Below are 9,820 nucleotides of genomic sequence, written 5' to 3'. Positions count from 1 at the left end.
ATGGATTTTGGAGGCAGTTGGGAATTTCATATTCCCTTAATAGAATTCACTTACAATAATAGCTACCAATCTAGTATTAAGATGGCTCCATATGAAGCTTTATATGGCATAAAATGCAGAACTCCCTTAAGTTGGGTGGAAGTGGGTGAAAGACAATTATTAGGTTCGCATTTGGTAGATCATGCTACTGAAAAGGTTCAACTAATCAGAGATAGATTAAAAGCAGCCTAAGACCGCCAACAGAAATATTATGATCCCAAGCATAAAGTGGTAGAATTTGAAATGGGAGATTTTTGTGTTTTTAAAGGTGAGACCAATGAAGGGTGCTGCTGGATTTGGCCAAAGTGAAAAAAAAAAAACCTCAGTTCCAGATATATTGGTCATTTTGAAATAATTAAAAGAGTGGGACAAGTTGCGTACAAATTGGCATTACCTGCAGATATGTTTGATATCCACAATGTTTCATCTCTCAATGCTCATAAAGTGAGTTACCGATGAAAGCCAAAGAATTTCTCAGAATGACATTGAACTTTAGAAGGATTTGACTTATATTAAAGAACCTGAAGTGATATTGGCAAGAGAAGTTCGTAAACTGAGAAGCAGAATGATTCCCTTTGTGAAAGTGAAATGGGAGCATAGTTTAGTAAATCATGCTACATGGGAAAATGAAACAGAATTGAATTAAAGGTTTCCACACGTATTTGAAGATGTATGAAAAGCTGAATTTCAGGGACGAAATTCTATTATGGAAGATTTGTGAAGCCCAAAAGTACAAATATGAAAGTTAATACTAAAGTTTAAAGGAAACATTTTTGTTAATTACTGTAATATTTAAATATAAACTCAACGTTAAATTAACTTGAGCAATTCTTTAACAGTAACTGAATGAATTTACTTAACATTTAGAGTTGATATTTAATAGTAATTCTAAGCTTTCTTATATTTATTAAAAGGAATATTTGATTGTTGCTTATGAGATGCTAGACAAATCTCTTGGATGGATGGGAAGTAATAAACGTGGATAGCAGTTATTGTGGGCCCTCACAATACTCCTTGGATATGTTTCACGGAAGCCAACAAGGGTTGTTCGGCACTAAGGAATGAAACACTGTGCAAGAAGCACTGTAGCAACTATCGGGCTGTAGCAAAGACTAGGAATTCAGAAGCATTCCTATAGAAGAATTTCGGCCAAAGACGGATTTTCTGCGGCAAAACAGAAAGAAATTTCTGTAGGGCGTTTGGGTTAAGTGCTGTATAGTAGTATACAACATATTATTGTGAAGGAAATAGGATTTCAGACATCGGCTAAAGGAATTTTTGGTAAGAAAGATAATGATTGTGTAATATAATTAGTAGTTTCTATAGAAATGTATGATAAATTTTAATGTCATGATTTATCAGATTGATACTTATGCAGAGACGAGAATTTGAATTAGTTTATCAAAGGAGAAAAACATGGAGTGTTGACGTAGGAAAGTCAATTGGTCAAAGAGGTAAGTAATGCAACATAAATTTTAAATGGCAATGTTGTTAATTTATACTTGAATATTTGTAATTGAATTGAAGTAAAGAAATATATGGATCACAAGTTATTACTTGAATTAATGTTCATCCCCAAATATTCAAGTGTAAAGGACATCTTATAATTTCAACATATGTACCCAAATTTATATTTGATATGTCATCTAAATGGTTCTCTATTTAATACTGGTTTGGAAGGATATTAGTTCCTTACTTATAGTATGCCTGTTAGTTGTATACAAATTTGAAAAGGATTAATTGTAATAGTATGTAATATCACACCTGAGTTATACATGATGGAAAGTATATTGAATATCAATATGAATTAAAGTTTGGCTGTTATAATATATAAATTACAAGTGTAGTTGGGACAAAAGGGTTCCCAAATATGAGACTACCTTGTAAATGGGGCAAAAGGGACCCCTAAAGAAATGAGACCTGTATGACAGGTGGGGCAAAAGGGACCCCTAAAGAAAAGAGACCTGTATGACAGGTGGGGCAAAAGGGACCCCTAAAGAGGCAAAAGGGACCTCTATGTAATTCAATGACGATAATGTCAGGTTTACCTGAACTCCATTGAATATGTTTATGAAAGAATAGCCAAATCTTTTAATGAGTAAAATTGATATTCAGTATGGATATAAGAGAAAGTAAAGATTAATGTTTCTGAAATTTATAAAGACTCTTAAGTAGTTTAACTTTCATTTTTGTTTAATATTCTAATTCCTTTATCTTGCAATTTCAATATTATTTAAAGTTGTATAAATTACTGAGCCTCATAGCTCACCAGTACTTTTTTTACTGACTGTTTTTACAGGAAAAGAGAAGGAAAAAATGGAGAAAGTTTGATATGCAAGTATTTAAGTTTTTAATTAATGTTAATTTTAAATTTGGAAGTCTACTCATAAGTTTAGTAAACAATTTTAAATGTTGTGTTACTTGGTATAGTTTTGGATTTTCTTAGTGGCTCTGTACTAAGTCTTTGATGAAATTTGAAAACTATTAGATGCTTCCTTTGTTGTACTAAATGATGTTTATATGATTTGTTATATAGAATTTAAATGAAATGAACAGAAATGAGAGGTAAATGATGGAAATGTTATGGTTATTCTTGTTACACTCTACAGTACTATTATAGTGATACTGTGGGGTGTTACAAAAGTGGTATCAGAGCCATGTTTTAAGGTTTTGAGGATTTAAGTGCGGAAGCATAAGTAAGAGAATAATAATGAATTTGATAGAATTATTACAGAGCCAAAGAGAATTTAGTATTTATAAGTTAGGTAATAAGTCTAATTGTAATTTCACTTATTTGGGAATACATAAAGTAACATATATTTAAATGTGTTTGAGTGTATGTGTTTTTATGGATGATTTAAATGTATAACTCTTAATGTCATGCATTGCATATTTAATGACTGAAAGAATACTTGGAGGTGAAGGTCAGTCATCTCAGTCTAATAGGATCTCTAAAGATCCTAAAAATGTTGCACCAGTAGGAGGCAGTGCACACAATGCAGATCCTACTCTAGTGGAATCAGATGCAGTTAATGTAATGTTAAGGAACTTAATGCAAGTGCAAATGATGAATATGATGATGCAGATGATGGAAAAGGTGCAGTCTATGGTGGGATCTACAACACTTGGTGTTCCACCTGTAGTTACACCAGTTACTCCTACCCCTATTGGTAGTAGTACAAATGTTGAGACAGGTGATCTTGCGGGAGCAGAAGTAAATAAGCATCTAAAGCTCTTTCAGAGTTTAAAATCTCCATTGTTTAATGGAGGAGTGAATGCTAGAAGTGCTAAAGACTAAATCATCATGATATAAAAGATTTTCAATAGAATGAGATGCCCTGAAAATTTACATTTATCACTGTCAATTTTTATGTTAGAAGATGAAGCTGAAAGGTGGTAGAGGGGACAACAACTCGAGAAATTTAGAGGTAAATCCGAGGAGCAAGTTATGTGGGAGGAATTTGAGCATGTTTTCAAGGAGTGGTATATTCCTCCATCAGCAAGACAAGCAATGCATGAAAGCTTTGTAAATCTAAAGCAAGGAGCAAAAAATTGTTATTCAGTATGAAGACGAATTCACGACTCTATCAAGGTATGCTCCCTAGCTTATCAGTACTTCTGAGAAAAAGTGCTACAGATTTTTAAAGGATTGAGGGATTCATTAAGACAACCATTAATTCCTCTTCGCATAAAGATTTTGCTGAATTAGTAGAAAGTGTTAGACTGTTAGAAAATGATATAGAAGTAGTTAAACAGAAATGGGAGACTAAAGGTAGAAAGATACAAAGTGATCACAGAGGTGGATCATTCAAAAAGCAGAAATTTCATCAGTATCAACAGCAACAATCTACGAGATTACCTATAATACCAGTTTGGCAAATTGTGGAAAATCCCATCAAAGAAAATGTTTGAAGAACTCAAGAAAATGTTAATTGTGTGGAGAATCAAGACTTATTAAGAGAAATTATCCAAAGAATGTTCAAAGGGGCAAATAATTCAGAGGCATTCAGAGGACATATCAGTATAGAGGTACTAGGCCACAATTCAATCAACCTATTTTGAAGATTAAAGGAGAAGCCTCGGGTGAAGTAGTTAGATCAGCACTGGCTCGAGTATTTTCTTTGAGTTGTCAAGAGGCCAAGGATTCTTCAGAGGTGGTGACATGTACTTTAAATATCTCAAATTTTCCTGCTATAGTACTTTTTTATTCTGGTGCGTCGCATTCCTTCATAGTTGAGATATTTTGTAAGAAAGTGCATATGGAACCTATCTCTTTTACTCCTGGTTGATGTTAAATTACCTGCGGGTAATTATTTAAATACCAGTACATTATGTTCAATAAATTTTGTGATAGCTGGTAGAAAGTTTCAAACAGATTTGATAGTACTTCCATTGGTGGAGTTTGAAATAATTTTGAGAATGGATTGATTGGTCAAATATTTTGTCACTATAGAATGTTGGAAGAAAAAAAAAAGTCAAACTTGATTTTCCTGGGAGATATTTTATTTTCAGTGTGAAAGGGGAGTAATTTCTTCATTGATTACTACTAGTCAAGTGCATAAAAGTTTAAAGGTGGGTGAATTGGTTTTCTTAGCAAAGTTAGAAATAACTAAAGAGAAAGGTAATCATATAAATTCCATTCCAGTAGTGAATGAATTTGTAGATGTATTCTCAATGGAATAGAAGGAATTACCTCCAGAAAGAGAGGTAGAATTCAATAAATCTTCAACCTGGAACAAATCTCATTGTAAAATCACTTTACAGAAAGACAACCAAAGAGTTACAAGAGTTGAAAAGTCAGTTGGCTATGGTTTTATCAGACCCAGTTCATCTCCTTGGAGTGCACCAATGTTATTTATTAAAAAGAAGGATGGTTCTGTGAGACTATATAGATTACAGAGAATTAAATAAGGTGACAATAAAAAACAAGTATCCACTTCGAAGAATTGACGATCTATTTGATCAGTTGACAGATGCTTCTGTATTTTTCAAGATTGACTTGAGATCAGGTTATCATCAAGTTAAAGTGAAAGAATGTGATATTGAGAAGATTTTTTTTTTGCACCAGATATAGGCACTACGAATTTTTAGTTATGCCATTTGATTTAACCAATGCCCCTGCAGTATTCATGGATATGACGAACAGAATTTTCAGGCCTTATCTAGATCAATTTGTAATTGTGTTTATTGATGACATTTTAATATATTCCAAGGATGATAAGGATCATGCAGATCATTTGAAGATTGTGCTAGAACTACTGAAACAACATTTATTATTTGTCAAATATTCTAAGTGCAAGTTCTGGTTGAAGGAAATTTCATTTCTAGGACATATTGTCGAAGGAGAAGGAATTTTTGTGGATTCAGAAAAGATAAAAGCAATAGTTGAATGGCCAAGACCAACTAATGTGACTGAAATCAAAAGCTTCTTGGGATTTGCAGGTTATTACAAAAGGTTTGTTAAGGGCTTTTCTCATATTGCTTTTCCTTTATCTAAATTGACCAAGAAGGATATAAAATTTGAATGGACCAATGATTGTGAGCAGAGTTTTCAAGAATTAAAGCAATGTTTGACAACTGCACCAGTATTGACAATTCCTTCTGGAAGTGATGGATTTTAGTTATTCAATAATGCTTCTTTAAAAGGGTTGGTATGTATGTTGATGCAAAATAAGAAGGTTGTTGCTTATGCTTCTAGATAGCTTAAGGCTCATGAAAAGAATTATCCAACCCATAATCTGGAATTGGCGGCGGTGGTATTTGCATTGAAAATTTATAGACACTATGGGATAAAATGTGAGATCCTTACAGATCATAAGAGTTTGAAATATATTTTCACTCAGAATGAATTGAATTTGAGACAGAGAAGATGGTTGGAACTAATAAAGGATTATGATCTTGATATCCAGTACTGTCCAGCAAGGCTAATGTTGTAGCTGATGCGTTGAGCAGAAAGACCCAATCACAGTTTAATATGTTGACTAGTGAAGAAAGATTGATTAAAGAAATGGAAGCTTTACAACTATAAGTCAGAATTTAAAGAGATCATGATACACTTAGCATTAATCAGATGACAGTTCAATTGTCATTAGAGGAAAGAATTAAGGAAGCTCAACAGCAAAGCAATACTATCGAAAGTTTATGGATCAAGTGCAAGAAGGATTAAAGAAGGAACTCAATGTTGATGAACAAGGAAGAATTAGGCACAATATGCGGTTGTAGATACCAAAGGAGTTAGATTTGATTCAAGACATCTTGTTTGAGGCACATAGTACCAGTTATTCAATTCATCCTGGAAGTACAAAAATGTATAAGGATTTGAAGACTTTGTTTTGGTGGATAGGAATAAAAAGAGAGTTGTGGCAGATTATGTGGCTAAGTGTGAAAAATGTCAAGTTGTTAAGGCTGAGCATCAGAAACCCAGTCGAACGTTGCAATCTTTACCAATTCCAGAATGAAAGTGGGAAGAGATAGTCATGGATTTTGTTATAGGATTTGCCAAGTCAAGACAAGGACATGATAGTATATGGGTTGTAGTTGATAGACTAACAAAGTCAACACATTTTCTTCCAATTCGTTTGTAACACCCCATGGTACCCCTAAATAGTACCATTGAGTGTAACATGCATCACATAAACATTTATCCTTTAATTAGCATTTAATACAACTTTTCTTTTTAGAAGTTCATATAAAACATCCAACCATAAGTCCATTTATACATCAACGGAAGCATCTTCCAAAATTAAAACCTCAATAAAGACATTTACAGAGCTACTAAAGAAGTCCAAACAAACTCAAAGTAGTACAACATGTCATTTGCTTACTAACCTCAAAAGTATATTTCAAACATAGAATAAGCATTAACATATAATGTAAATACTTGCAAATTAATCTTCTTCCACTTTGCCCTTTCCCTTTCCTGTAACAACAGCCAATAATAAATTACTGGTGAGCTATGAGACTCCATAAGTGATGCAACTTTAAATAGCATTTAAATTTCATGATTATAAAAATTCATAACATTGAAAACATAAATAAAAGTTAGACTACATGAGCAAGCTTAATAAATTCTCATTTGATATTACCCTAAAATTCTTCTTACATCCATATTGAATATTAATTTTACTCATTAAAAGATTTGGCTACTCAGTCATAAACATATTCAATGGAGCCCAGGTATACCTGGCATTATCGTCATTGAATTATATAGAGGTCCCTTTTGCCTCTTCGGGGTCCCTTTTGCCACACCTGCTTTGCAGGTTTCATTTCTTTGGGGTCCCTTTTGCCCCACTTACCAAACAGTTTAATATATGAGGACCCTTTTGCCCCACCTGTATTGATAAGTTATACATAAATCTTTAGCCAAATCTTACTTTTAAATTGATATTTAATACACCTTCTATATTCATTATCCATACCAGATTTGCTGCATGCTTTTTATTCATTCATTGCATAACATGAATATGCACATAATACGTAAAGAAAATGATCTCTTTTCAAAACATTATCAATAAGGAAAATATTTAAATGAACATAATACATCTTGATTTAAACTCACATAATTAATTTATGTAAGTGATTAATCATAATTGAAAACTTGTAAGTATATTCTTTTCTAGGCTTTCACAAAAGGTTGATCAAACATGCATAAAATCAAATCATTTACTTTGATGACTACTTTCCAAAGTGTCATTATAAATATTGTACATATTTAATGATAAGGTATATATTTCTTAAAAATACTTGCATCACTTACATCCTTGCCCAGTTGTCTCTTCCAATTCTCTGCTTCGCATTCTTCTACGATTGTATGTCACCTCGAAACTTTCTCTTTGCATAAGACCAATAAAACCTATAACACAATTAGATCCAACATCTTTAAAGACTTTCACTACTATTTTTAGAAATCCATCTAACAACCATGCACAAACCAAAATGATTTACCTATTTTCTCCTCTCAGAATCTTCTTTCTTATCCTTCTTTCCTCATTTTCTCTTCTTCTTTCTTTTGCTTAATCCCTCCCCTGTTAAAGAGAGAGATTACATCTTCAAATACGTGTGGAAGACCTTTGATTCATCTGTTTCATTTTCCCCATGTAGCATGATCTTACTAGACTATGCTCATTTCCTTTCACAAAGGGAATCATTTTCTGTCCTTCTTTTCAGTTTATTTCGGAATCTTTTCTTTCTATGCCAATCATTTCACTTTTAATCCATGCGTATAACTTATATAATATAAGAACGATTGTAAGTTAAAAAAATAGATACAAATCTCTTCTAAAAGGTCAATGTCATTCTGAGAAACTATCTCTTTGTGCATATATCAATCAATGGTAACTGATTCTGTGATCCAAGCCATAAGGTCACTTTTATAGAGCAATGCTTTGAGCCCAAAGATTGAAGAATCAATTTCTGCTCAAGCTAGAATCAAACAATCCAGTCCCTGCAGGTAATCCAATTGTGTACCAACTTGTCCACTCTTTTAATTAATTTCAAATGACCAATATGATCTGGAACTGAGGTTTTTTTTTTTCACTTTGGCAAATCCAGCAGCACCCTTTCGATCTTCATTGTCTCACTTAAAACACAAAAATTCCCATTCAAATTCTCACTTTATACTTGGGATCATAATAATTTCCTGTTGGCGGTCTTAGGCTGCTTTTAATCTATCTCTGATTAAAGTTGAACCTTTTCAGTAGCAATGATCTACCAAATGCGAACCTATAATTTGTCTTTCACTTTCCCACTTCCACCCAACTTAAGGGAGTTCTGCATTTTCTGGCCATATCAAGCTTCATCATGGAGCCATCTTGATACTAGATATTGGTGAAAGCTATTATTGTAAGTGAATTTATTAAGGGAATATGAACTTCCCAACTGCCTCCAAAATCCATTATACATAATCTTTAACTAATCTCAACACCTGAATAATTCTTCTGATTGATCCATCAGTTTTGTTGGATGAAATGTTGTACTGAACTTTAACTTTGTACGCCAAAAAACTTTTCATGAATATTCCTCCATATCTTTGGATGTAAAACATCCATCTCTATTCTGACACAATAGCCTTAGGAATATCCATGTAATCTGATGACACTTTCTTCACAAATAATGGGTTGGTTAAATTCTCCAATGAGTTAATTATACCCTGAAAAATTATTTTGAAGTTTTAAGATTAAATTAAGTGTGAATTAGTATTGAATATTAAATTATCAACTAGTTAAGATATAATTTAATACTAAAATATTAATGTTATATTTAATAATGATAAAATGCGAAGCAAAGCAGGTAAACATCCCTTGGCTGAACCTTCCACATTACATGTAGTAATTTAAGCATTCTCTCTTTATTCTGAAGAGAATTCCGAGGAGATACCTGCTATAGGCAGTAATAAGCATGACAGTGTAGTGTGAGTGGACATTTTATTGTCAGGAAACGGAAACGTTGGGAAGGCATCGTTTGAGGGAATTTATATGATTATACCGAAAGAATTGAGTTGGCAGATTCCAGTAGAATAACTTCGCTACAGGGCTGTAGAAGTCTTCTACACAATGGGAAATTCGGCATGGAGGGATTCTCCAGGGCGGCAGAGTGTATGCATGCGGGATTTGGAATAGAGTGTCTGCAGTAAGGGAATTCTTCATAGGAAGAATTCGGCTGGAGAAAGTTCCATGATTATTTTAGAAAGAGAATTCGGTAGAGTACATGGGAGTAAGTTGTCTGAAAGATTTTGTGGCAGTAAAGAAATAGCTAAATATAGCTTTGCGCTGATGAGGCAATA

This window comes from Dendrobium catenatum, unplaced genomic scaffold (genome assembly GCF_001605985.2).
Source record: "Dendrobium catenatum unplaced genomic scaffold, ASM160598v2 fragScaff_scaffold_133, whole genome shotgun sequence".
Lineage (NCBI taxonomy): Eukaryota > Viridiplantae > Streptophyta > Magnoliopsida > Asparagales > Orchidaceae > Dendrobium > Dendrobium catenatum.
Note: the sequence above shows the minus strand (reverse complement) of the source record.